At 44.4% G+C, this 13,234-nt stretch overlaps 1 pseudogene; it reads left to right on the top strand.

Moving 5' to 3' along the window:
• Nucleotides 1-1,937: 1,937 nt before the first annotated feature.
• On the top strand, nt 1,938-6,491 carry LOC126991514 (protein Wnt-7b-like; annotated as a pseudogene).
• The last annotated feature ends 6,743 nt before the right edge of the window (nt 6,492-13,234 follow it).

Raw genomic sequence — 13,234 nt, 5'->3', positions numbered from 1 at the left:
GATACACTGATACTTTTGTTCATTTAGTCTTAAGATGCACTGACGAGCTGACAATCTCCTATCCCTGCGATGCGCGGCTCACGTCACACCCGGGAGGCTGAAGACAACACCCAGCAAGAGTATTTACACTTCTCGTACATATCATTATGCTCTGAAGTTGATTTTCACCGCCGCGAGAGCACGTATTCCGGGATTAATTCACATCTCGGTACAGATCAGGCATAAATGGCTACATAGAAGTACGGTATATTTGGGGACATCCGTAGCTGAGCGTGGCCTCGGTATACATATCCGTCGCATTGGTCCTTGAGCCTGTAGTGGTTACGAACCCATCACTGCGGGACACGAGCCAGCGTGACATCCGAGGTATCTCAGTTTGGCTTCCCAGGTTTCCCAGGTGCCCATTGATCAACCATCCCGAAAGGTGGAATGAACAGCTGGGTGAGTTGCACGCCGACCGGCCACGGCAGGATTCGAAACTTGATAATTCCTGTATCCTTTTTCCTGCATCTTAATCTTACCTGGAACTGCAAGTTATTTTGTTACTTTTTTGCAGTCGTTGGGCCTTAAAGTCAAAATTCTGGCTATGCCGCAGGTTTAAATTCGCCTTACTTTTCTTCGTAAACTCGATAGCAAATCACTTAAAAATAGTCATTTTAATGGGAAAACACTTTACAACACTGCCAAAAGTGTGTCATTACTGGTGTCAAAAATATCAAGTGGCATAAACTACTGTTAAAGAAACACGGAATGTAGATATCAGTTTCAAGGTTGGACAGGAAGTGTTTACAATCACTGGCGGTGAGCTGCCCTGCACGGCGACGAGTGACATCACGCGTACGAATTGGCTCGCTGAAAATATCAAGGCTAGTTAGGAGGGACGCTGTTCAGTGAGCTAACAAGTGTGTCACACGAGGCACGTTCTGTGAGTATTCGGCTGGAATTACTTAAAACTACGTGAGAAATGAACTAGAAGGATTGTAAAGAGTGAGGGCTGACGCAGCGCATCCAAGGCGTCGCCTTACCACTCTGCTATACTTGATGGCGGCCATTTATTTATGGAAATAGTAATTGAGGTAATACAGTGTTTTCAGAAGCATTGTGATGACATTAATGTTAGGGAACAAAAGTATTGTAGGAACTCGGCCCCAGAAAGCAATACAAAACACGAGTACACCGCCGCTAGCAGACAGCTGAGGTGGCGCGTTTACACTTGACCGACTCCTCTGTTATTCTAATCGTGGCGGAGATTCCCTCCTCGGCGATACACGCAGGGATGGCGCAACACCCCCGGCAATCAAAGAACTTCACGGCCGCTAAGTATAGGCCAAACTTCCTTGGTCATTAAGTCCAACCCTCCACTCGCCGGCAGCCTCGGGGCGGTCATCTGTCCGGCATCCTAATACCCATGATTGGGCACCGCAGCCTCTCCATGCGACCCCAGTGACCCTGGGCCACCCCGGGCCCTGGAGAGGAAAGACTGGCACACGTAGCTTTGTAGACCTTTAAAGCTGAGATATTTTTTTAAAGAAAACAATAGTGTTTACTATTTTTCTCGAGAAGCAGCACAAATAGTATGCAGTGTAGTCCATCCCTTACTTTTGAACAGGCTAAAGAATGAAACCGACTTAGTTATGCAACGTGCGTGTATGATGTATCCCTCAATCTTCGCCGTAATGGTGAGTTGCTACGTGCTCGACGTCGATATTCCGAAACAGGCAATGTGGAGGTTGGGATGATGGTAGCAATGCGCCAGACGATGACGAGTAATGTCAGTGTCTGCATACTCGTTTTTGTCATGGGTGTATCGGGACGCAAGGCTGGTCTGGGGAAGTACATGATAGCCCATACATGGTTTGAAAAGGTTCGGACAATGACATAGTGCGTAGAGTCGTGTGGCGTAAGTTCGTGTGTGGTGGCGCTTCACATCATGATGCATTGCAGGTCGTCCCAACACTAACGTATACTTAATCTGCCTCCCCCTCACCCCATCTTTCCTTTCCCCCAGGACGGTGTCGTCAGCGGGGGTCCTTGGCGCCCACCTGCTGTGCTCGCGGGTGCCCGGCCTCACGCCCCGCCAGAGCCGCATCTGTACGCGGGCGCCTGACGCCATGGTGGCCATCAGTGAAGGTGCGAGGGCGGGCCTGCGAGAGTGCCAGCGGCAGTTCCAGCATCATCGGTGGAACTGTTCCCTGGCGTCTACCAGCAGCAGCGCGTTCGGCCACATCGTTCTTGTGGGTCAGTTAATAATGGCTGGCGAGGTTTCATCCATGCTTTTCTAAACTTCACATTTCAGACATTGATTGATATTATGCAGCTTGTATGGCACTTACTAACACAAAGATGGAAGGAGCACCGTGACAGTAACACCTCGTTCTCACTCGTCAGGATGTTACTTGTACTTCTGTCGCTCAGGATCATATGTAATAATCATAATATAAGAGTAAGACGATATAGTCATTCATGTTTCTGGGCTTCTAAACTCCAGATGAACCTCTTAAAGTAGCCTGAGCTGCACGTACTGCATTGCATCCCTGACCATTAAGCTGTCGTGGAGGGAAGGTATATGTAACCTTTCTCCGCACTTGAGCATGGATTAACCCTTGCGACATACCAGCAAGCCATCCCTGCTCCCAGAGGCTCTCAGCGACCGTGTCCCCATTATTCTCCCGCCGCCGGGCAAGGGTGAGCACACAGCGCCCCACAAGGGTTGCTTGTCCCTCAACACGTGCGCACCGTTCCTTTCACGTCTCTTTCACTGCTCCCTGCCTGAGCCCCTGTTCCCCCTACTTATCTCCTTCTTTGCCCTCAGCTCTATTTGTTTACGTAATAGCATGTAATCCTCGTTTTGTACCGATTGTCATTTTTGTTCTCTAAAACCCAATTCAAAGGTCCATTAGCCTGTTAAGATCCCCCCAGGACATGGTCAGCTTGCCATATTTCTTCACCGAACAACACTCTTCTCGTAAACCTTCCTACAAGATGAGCAGGATTCTTATGAGTGTTTACCAACTACGTGTCCGTGTTCATGTAACTTTCAACTTGCTCAAAACTCCTCTCGAAGATGATCTGCAGACCGATTTACTGCGTGACATGTTCACTATTCAGGGACTGGCCTGCACCCCCTCGTTGTGAAAGCGTTGTGGACAGTCAATGAAGAAAGTCTTTTGTGCCTCCAGTCTTAACAATCAGTTACGGTACATTCTCCTGATGATCCTTTTCTAACGGAGGGAATCTGCACAAAGCCACCAATGAGGCTGCTGCCCGCGGACATTATCTTACAAAACCAAGGGAGTGAGTTGAGCAGGGCAGGATGGGGCCCCTGACTGAACCAGATCATTTGTCGCATCACGACGCCTGTATGGCCGGGGACAAGAAAACACCCGCCCTGCCATCCGCCCGGTGGCGTAGTTTGTGCTGGGGGCGCAGCTCCTCTTTCAGTGGCAGATGCACATTAACTGAACACATTAATTATGAACGCTAAAGTTCATGTATGTTTTCACATTATCAGACAACTTTTACAGCATTCGTAAGATGCATTATATATAAATACTGGGTCTTTCTGAGTTCACTCGACATCCGCCAGCGCTGGCCACACCCATCTCTGAGGGGAGGAGGAGCCAGTGTGTGGTCAGCGCCATCATTGCACCGAAAGTAAAATTTATTAGTAATAAATGTCATGCCTTGAAGGAGCTAGTTGGGTGAGCAAGTGGGTGAGCATCAGCGGCCGCCCGTCAATCATGCTGTAGGCCGCCTCCTCCCAGCAAGCCCAGTCACCCCTTTAATGGCCGGCCTCAGCCCCACCAGCCACGCGTCCCCTACAATTTTATATCTAAATCACTCTGTAGCGCTGGTGCCAGAACCGGTTGGGTTTTTATCTGTGTGCCCTTTTTCTGGCGTTGTAACGGCCCATCAGCAAGTATCCGCATGAAATCTGTGATGAGAATACCTCACATGACTTCTGTGATTTTGCAACGCCATACATGCCTGACATAAAGTGCAGGCAGCAAACTGTGGGTCATTTTCGGCATATAATCTCGTGGAGGCAAGACGTTAAACATAACGCCACAGAACTCTTCAGTGCTGCTGCTCCCGCCATCAGCCCTCGGGACATCACCATCGAGGGGCCGCCCGGTGATTATGACGAAAAAGGCAGACACACGCAGACAGGCCGCCCTTGAATGTGGCATTGCTGGGTTATTGCCGCACCGGTGGCCTGGGGCAGCAGTCCTTCACCCGCTTCTTCCAAACGCCGCATTACACGCAAAGAATGTCTTGGAATCAAATAATTGTCTTGATGTTAATTAGTTTTTTCAGGAATTCATAAATAAGTAACAGCGAACATGGTCTGATTTGTCGTAACTCAGTTGTGTTGGTCTACGGAAAAGAATATACAATGACTTCTTGGTGTGGTTACCTGGATGGCTGAAGGCTTCCTTGACATTTTTTTTCTCAACAAAGGAAAGTTCCTAGTGTATTAATCTCTTGTGAATTATGACAGCTATGCTTCTAAAAAACAAAAATATTAATGGATGTCAGGTTAGTTGTTGACAAATAGGAACAGTTCAGTGCGGTGAGCGATGGTGCACCTCTGAAGGCCCTCACCTGTTCTCCCTCACCAATCCTCTCACTGGTATCCACAGGGAGCCGCGAGGCCGCCTACACGTACGGTGACCAGCGGGAGTCACCCACAGCGTCACGACCGCCTGCGCCCGTGGCAACATCTCCACCATTGGCTGTGACGACCGCAGGCGAGGGCGGTACAGTTCTTCCGGGTGGAAATGGGGCGGCTGCAGCGCCGACATTAGGTGAGAGGTGCATGTTAAGAATGTCCTGTTTGAACTCTTCATTCTCCTGGACATATATATCACAGACTTACTGTCAATGCATGCCCCAATACAACATATATGAAAGATGATAAACGCGGGGCATTCAGAATGAAGCAAGCTTACGTGTGCATGTACACCAAACAGCGTACTTTCATACACAGGACACCCAAACACTGATATACCAACACTCACAATAATGAGACAGATTCAACAAGTTACGCACGCAGCCCCATACTCATCGGCCCCTTGTTCCTTCCTCCTCCCGGCCGCTTGCAGGTTCGGGGTCAGGTTCGCGAAGAAGTTCCTGGACGCCCGCGAGGTGGAGGGGGACGGCCGCGCCCTCATGAACCTGCACAACAACCGGGCGGGACGCAGGGTTAGTGTCCAGGGCGCCGCCTCCACAAGGCAGCGGCGGCTCCGTGCATGCTCACCAGAAACTGTTCTTGCTTAGAAAATTTGCATATTGTTGTCCTACTTGTCCCTGCTCCCACTGATCCCCAATTTTTTCCTTTGCACATGCGGCTGTTAGAAGTGTAATAATTGTTACTAAAGGTACTTTAGTTATCTCTCTTCTAGCACTATTTTCTTAATACTTTTCCTTTTGAGCATATTAATATTGCTGCTAAGAATAATATGCGCATCCGTGGAGCAGTGGTCAGCGCGCCTGGATTCGAATCCTGGCCCGGGCAGTCGGCGTGCAGCTCACCCAGCTGTTCATCCTCCCTTCCGGGCTGGTCGATAAATTGGTACCTGGGGAAACCTGGGGAAGGTAAACTGTGGCAATCCCGGATATCACATTGGCCCGTGTCCCGGGGTATTGGGTTCTTACCTAACACAGACTCAAAAGGCCAAAGGTACAGAGATGAGCACCGCAGCACGCGCAGCTATAGCGTATGCACCCGCTTATGAATAGAACGATTGTATAGCTGCCTTTCATCCTGATGGCTGCTCTATCAGTATAACAAGAGTAGCAGAAGCAAGGACAGCAGCGACAGCAGAACCATCACCGCCATCACCACCACCACCAATAACAACACCTGCTAATAAAGATAATGATAATAATAACAGTACACATACACAATAATAATAACAATAATAATAATAATAATAATAATAATAATAACATGTATTATTATTATTATTATTATTATCATTATTGTTATTATTATTATTATTGCTATCATTTTTTTTCATTACTACAATCATCGCGAAATGGATAACACTTCCTTTTCTATGGGGCGGTGGTGGAAGGGGGGAGTGCAGCTCCAGGGGTGCCAAGGGGGTGCCGTGTCCCCATGTTGGCGTGAAGCACTAACCTGCGTCTTGCCCCAGGCGGTGCGGAGCGGATGAGGACGGAGTGCAAGTGCCACGGCGTGTCGGGCTCCTGCACCGTCAAGACCTGCTGGAAGACCCTCCCGCCCTTCACCTTCATCGGGAGGCACCTCTTCCACAAGTACAGGAAGGCCAAGTCCGTCTCAGTGCATAAGGCATTCTCCACCCCCTTCCCCTTCCATTCACCTCCTCTCCCTCTTCATCTTCTCTTCATCCTCTTCTTCTTATCATTATCCTCCTCCTCCTCCTCCTCCTCCTCCAGAAGTGCTTTAATCCTTCCCGTAAGCCACTCCTATGGCTGATGAATTGATTAAATCACTGAAAGCAGGCAGTCCCTTAATGAGCCAATAGGCTTTCTGCTGCCTGCTCGTCCATATTTCCATGTTTCCATGTCTCCTCTCCTCCTCCTCCTCCTTCTCCTACTACTACTACTACTACTACTACTACTACTACTACTAATAATAATAATAATAATAATAATAATAATAATAATAATAATAATAATAATAATAATAATAATAATAATAATAATAATAATAATAATAATAATAATAATAATAATAATAATAATAATAATAATAATAGTAATAATAATAATAATAATAATAATAATAATAATAATAATAATAATAATAATAATAATAATAATAATAATAATAATAATAATAATAATAATAATAATAATAATAATAATAATAATAATAATAATAATAATAATAATAATAATAATAATAATAATAGTAATAATAATAATAATAATAATAATAATAATAATAATAATAATAATAATAATAATAATAATAATAATAATAGTAATAATAATAATAATAATAATAATAATAATAATAATAATAATAATAATAATAATAATAATAATAATAATAATAATAATAATAATAATAATAATAATAATAATAATAATAATAATAATAATAATAATAATAATAATAATAGTAATAATAATAATAATAATAATAATAATAATAATAATAATAATAATAATAATAATAATAATAATAATAGTAATAATAGTAATAATAATAATAATTCATATAATAATAATAATAATAATAATAATAATAATAATAATAATAATAATAATAATAATAATAATAGTAATAATAATAATAATAATAATAATAATAATAATAATAATAATAATAATAATAATAATAATAATAATAATAATAATAATAATAATAATAATAATAATAATAATAATAATAATAATAATAATACTCTCCCACCTACATACATTGATATTGATAGCATTACAGGAAGCCACATATGTCGCCAGTGGTGAGGTGGAACAGCAACAAATTTTTCGTTGCAAAAGTGATTCTCCTTATTTGCTCAGGGCCGGAGAAGATCCACGCCTCACCTGCGTCTGGAGAGGGTCAGGAGAAGAGCTCGACGGCCCCGCAAGTTTCATCTTGTGTACTTGGAAAGGAGTCCCAACTACTGCCAATGAATCCCGCGGTGGGTTCGCTGGGCACCGTGGGTCGCAAATGCAACAGAACTTCGTCAGGTAATATACTGCGACCTCAAAATTTACTTGCATTTTACAGTGTTTGTTTCTCCACACCTTTAGCATAATCATCAATGTTGTTGCTAGTTTCCTGCCGAACTTAGGGGCTGTATGCAATAAAATTCGACATAATGAGACTCAATAATTGTGACCCAGCAGAGCTTTTTTTATAAAGTCCCCGCACAGTGCACCGTTAGAAAGTGATGGTTACAGAGTTAGAGTTACAGAGTATCGGTCAGACTTTCACTGCTCCTCTTCATCATCAGGGCCAGGTGGCTGTGACCTGCTGTGCTGCGGCCGCGGGTACAACACTCACCAGTACACACGCACATGGCACTGCAACTGCAAGTTTCACTGGTGTTGTTACGTGCAATGCCACACCTGCATGGAGGACACCGAGGAGAACAACTGCAAGTTGGGGGAGGCGGTGGCTGAGTCGTCAAAAGTAACGGCCTCGTGTTCAGGAGGACGCGTTCATCCGCCCGGCCGGTGCCACCAAGCTTTTTTTTCGCCGCGCCGCCGGGTTTACAACTACCCACATGCTGTCCAGAAGACCACCCATCATCCCGGACTCTAGATAGGAGATCAAAATCAAGCTCTGGCTCTGCAGCATGCCAATGCAAGATGGCGCCACTATAACTACGCAACAGCCTGAACAGGGCCGGCTGACCATCAGAACCACGGAAGAGACCGGGAAACCATCAGATCCACCCGAAGAAGCCTACACCGAAGGCGCAATGCAATAAAAAAAAAAAAAAAAAAAGTGACCGTCCGTAGCGGGAGGCGGCGAGGCTGTGCTCTCCCGGCAGAGATTCTTCATTGGAGGGCGCGAGGGACATAGTTTCGTTCAGCATCGACAAGGTTCTTCAGTGACTGCGAGACATCTCTGAGCGGTGACGTCGTACAAACACTCCGTAATGGATGGCATTGCCTGAAACGCTGTGCTAGGTGGCCCGCGTGTTTACAACATGGACGCCACCACCAATGCTCTCTTCTCCCCTGATGCGCAGACACGAACAAAGGTGATAGGCTTTCTGCACCATCAGTGGGTGTCCAGCTAAGGATCCACACCAGCCAACCCTCAACAAGAACGACTGCCTTGTACCTCCCTATTTGATCTGCACGGGTCTGTGTTTTGTCAGACGACATTAGGTGCTGGTGTCTCCTCTGACCTGGTAGCGAAGCATAAACCAACACACGCCCTCCATGTAGCGGCGGCCAACACAACGCTTACTCCTGAGGCAGCTGTTGACGGAACACCAGTTGCGAGTAGTCTGACTAACACTTTTACGAGCTATATAAACAATTTGGATATTCGTAATCAGTGATCTGTCTTGAGATTTATCAAGTGCTGTGAGAATATTTGCATATCAACGCTTTGCCATGACGGAGCCTAAACAGTCTCTGCACAAACTGCAAGGCAGAAAGAAGAGCTTTTACATATGTTTTTTACAATATTTACATGAAAATGTTATATCTAGATCTTTTATTAATACTCTTGTGATATCCCTTTGTGACTCCCTTAGATAACGTCTTTTGCTGTCACCACGAGTGACCGCCGGTGGAGCGACATTTCTGACAGACCGACTAATATATTCTAAACACATCCCGACTTTAGAAACACATCTACTGCCCTGTGTGTGTGTGTGTGTGTGTGTGTGTGTGTGTGTGTGTGTGTGTGTGTGTGTGTGTGTGTGTGTGTCCGCCCGTCCGACTGCAGCAATATTTCCATGGTCCTCGTCATTTCAGGGATGAAGTGAGATCTTTGCTATATTTGGAATTTTATTATATGACAAATACATACATTCATCGTTTCGATATGTCATACAAAAGGCTGATATTCGGCAAACAACTGTATTTACACTTAGATGTGGCCTCATAATTGCGTCACAAACCACAGGTTGCAGCTTCACGGGCATGACGGACGGGGCAACCAGTTTTCTACGACTGTTATTTTTCCTCTGGCGAGCTGAGATAACTTGGAAACTACAAACCTTGCTGTGATGCCCATAACACCCACGAGCGTGCTACATGTAAGCTGTCCTCATTGAAGTTTATATATATATATATATATATATATATATATATATATATATATATATATATATATATATATATATATATATATATATATATATATATATATATATATATATATATATATATATATATATATATATATATATATATATGAAATACATCTTATGCAGTAATGCACTTGTAATAAAGCTGTGATCGGTGCCTTCGTGGTGAATTGGTTAAAATGCTTGACTACTAATCTGAGGGCCTGGGTTCGAATCCCGGCCTAAGTAATCGACGCCCAGCCCAGCCTGCTGTTTGCCCTCCTTTTCTGGCTGGTCGACAAATGAGTACTTACCTGGAGAAACCTGGAGAAGGTAAACTGTGGTTTATATATACCACAAGCCCAGAAGCCAATGAGGAGATGAGCACCGCGGCCAGGCTCAGCTGTAGCGTATACTCCCTTGAACCTCCTAGTGTCTACCTACCTAACTACCTATCTAACAAACTTCTAGTAATTAACCATCTAACGATCTAACAAACTAACTATTGAACTATCTATTAAACTAACCATTTAACTATAATTATAAGTAACTATACTCGCCGCACAATTAAGAGGCGGAATGGGGGCCCCCTCACCCTCCCCTCAGGGCGCATGGATATGACTGTGTGTGTGTGTGTGTGTGTGTGTGTGTGTGTGTGTGTGTGTGTGTACTTGAGGCGCCCTGAGATAATGTTATTTTGCCAATTACGGATAATTCTCTCTCTCTCTCTCTCTCTCTTATACTCATAGCTATCAGGTGCTCCTTGCCGCTTACTCAATAATTCTGGGAACGTCTGAACACACAGGAGGGCATTTTTATGTACGAGTATGTATGGGAGGGGAGGACCTAAGATGGGCATTAAAGTTAAAAATAGAAACAGCTTGCTAATTTTTTTTATGGGTTCAACTGACACTTTCGAATCGGTGCTCGACCCAGGCCTGAAGCACCGCTTCACGAGGAAGTAAATCTTCATTCCCCGAGACGAGCGGCGAGGCGGCACCGCGGCTCCAGGCGGGCGGCGGTCCTCCGACACCCGCGTCATGCCCTTCAGCTTCCAGCAGGTGAGTCGAGCAGGTATTTTCATTATGAAGCATCCTGTGCAGTCACCGTGACAGTCACGCAGCACTTGATCTTTGTTGATAGAATATTCAATGCTAATCGAGTTCAGGTGGACGCTAATATGTTTGAATAATTATATTTGTATTTAGATGTTTTTGATAAGATTTGACAATGTTAGCACAGATTGAAAAAGTACGCATGACTAAGATTCCAGTGTCCGAATTTTTAACGTTCTCTACACGTGTCATTCTCAATCAGGCTTGTTTGGCGTGCGTGGCACACACACACACACACACACACACACACACACACACACACACATAGTCTATATATGACGTTATGTTGTCATGGCAACTGTTCCAATCAAATACCTAACAAGCCAACAGTAATGAATGTTGACTATTCAATCAGTAAATCAACGGAACGAGGCACGCCGGATGTTGTTATTAACCGTTAAATAATATGAATGAATCCAGTAGTTTACTTAATAGGTAGTCTATATGTTAATAAGAAAACATCACGCTTCACGCTGACAAGCCTTATTCTCGAAAATATCTTCTCCGTTCACTATAGTTCGACTTTAATATTTGAACTTTGTATATTAGGATATTTGTCAATCTCTTTCTTGGCACAATGTTAATAGATTAACATTCTAATGATCGTCAGACGGGAACATCCTCCATTCAGTCCTTACCCCCCCCCTACACACACACCGGTACAAGGGCGATAAGGAAGGAACCTCGCAGAGGCCTAATTTCCATATTCAAGCAGCCTTTGTTTCCTCTTCTGAACACACACTGAGAGATCCAGTACGATCATTTGCTGTGTTGTGGCACCTCTCCAGGCGACTGAGAGCCTAATAACAACACCCAGACAAGTCACTACGCGAGATGCCGTGCGGCGAACGGGAAACTGAACCAGTGGTTGAAACTTCGGTTCGTGGGTAGTTGCTAGATGTCTGGTAATCAAGAATTCTAGAAAGCTCTACATCCAAGCATGGGGAGTCGGGACTATGTAGTATCCTTGCAGTTAACAGACCACAGTCTTGCAGATGCACTGGCGAGGTAATGTGCCTGGCCTTGCGTTAAACTGTAGTCCTTCCTCCCGGACCATCATAATTTGCTGACCGCATGGGTGAGTGGCACCTCTTCCATCATTTTGCTGCCGATATGTGCTCAAAAATAAAGCAAAAAACACCACAACGAGACTTAATTAATTAGGGATGCAGACATATGGGTGAGTTTAAGACATTCCCTGGACGCTAACAGACAGTCGTGTCCCGTACATCGATGTGTGTGTGTGTGTGTGTGTGTGTGTGTGTGTGTGTGAGACTGGTGACTGTAGCTCAGCGGTGCGTCAGTGAACGGTTTATATCAAGGGTAGGCAAGCCTCTTTGGGTCAGATGTCGGGGTGCAGCGGGCGAGGCCCCAGTGAGTCGATTTGTTGCCACGCTGTTACCCTTTCCTTGTCAGTATATTTTATTTCCTGAATATGCTTTTCATTTATATATGGTGTGTGAAAAACACCATAAAAGAAAACCTTTCTAGAATAAATGTTTTTTATACAATAACACAGCCTGGAAGGATTGTCTAGCATATAGGCTATTCCTTTTCCACATAGGTATATCACACAGGTATATACTTTTTTATATACCCCCAGCAGACGAGCGGCTGAACAGACACTCCCCGGGATGTCTGAACGACAGCCAGGCTGGACTGAATGATCCAGCAGTTGCTGCAGGTTAGTGATTGTCACTGCTTAACACACACACACACACACACACACACACACACACACACACACACACACACTTAACACAAACGTATGAAAGTGGATTTTCTATAGGTAGGTAGACTGATAAATAGGTAGACCTAACCAGGTGAAAATATTAATATATAAATCTAATTACACAAAGAATAAGATTTTTACCCTAGTATATATTTTGCTTATTGTTCATTATCTTTATTTGCATGAAATGCTGAGCAGCCATTACGAAGGTGTATCGAGGGAGGGAGATAGTTAACTAGTCATTGCCCTGGGTTATCAGTGATCCTGATCATGGGCTGCATTTCGTTCGTATGAATAGGCCAGCTGGGTTGTGTGTCTAGGCAGGGACATATTGGAACAGTGGAATCTTTACTGCGACACGGACCAAAGTTAGCATCGTGATTGCTGTTTACCTGTTTGGGTCTTGGCATATGACACATAGACATGCACTGCTGGCCTTCTATCCCGTACATTGCATGTTTATTCCCAGAGGATAGTAACGAGATGGTTAGGTACTTGTTGCCAGGGACCGACACTTGAGTGGCAATCCGGGGGTCAGGACTCAGGAGTGGGCTGGACAGGTCAAATTTGGCACAGTTGCCTCCGTAAGTTAATTGGCTCGAATTTTGAACACGACAATGTTATCAAATTTATTA

This window comes from Eriocheir sinensis, unplaced genomic scaffold, assembly GCF_024679095.1.
Source record: "Eriocheir sinensis breed Jianghai 21 unplaced genomic scaffold, ASM2467909v1 Scaffold295, whole genome shotgun sequence".
NCBI lineage: Eukaryota > Metazoa > Arthropoda > Malacostraca > Decapoda > Varunidae > Eriocheir > Eriocheir sinensis.
This window is presented reverse-complemented; position numbering and strand designations above follow the sequence as displayed.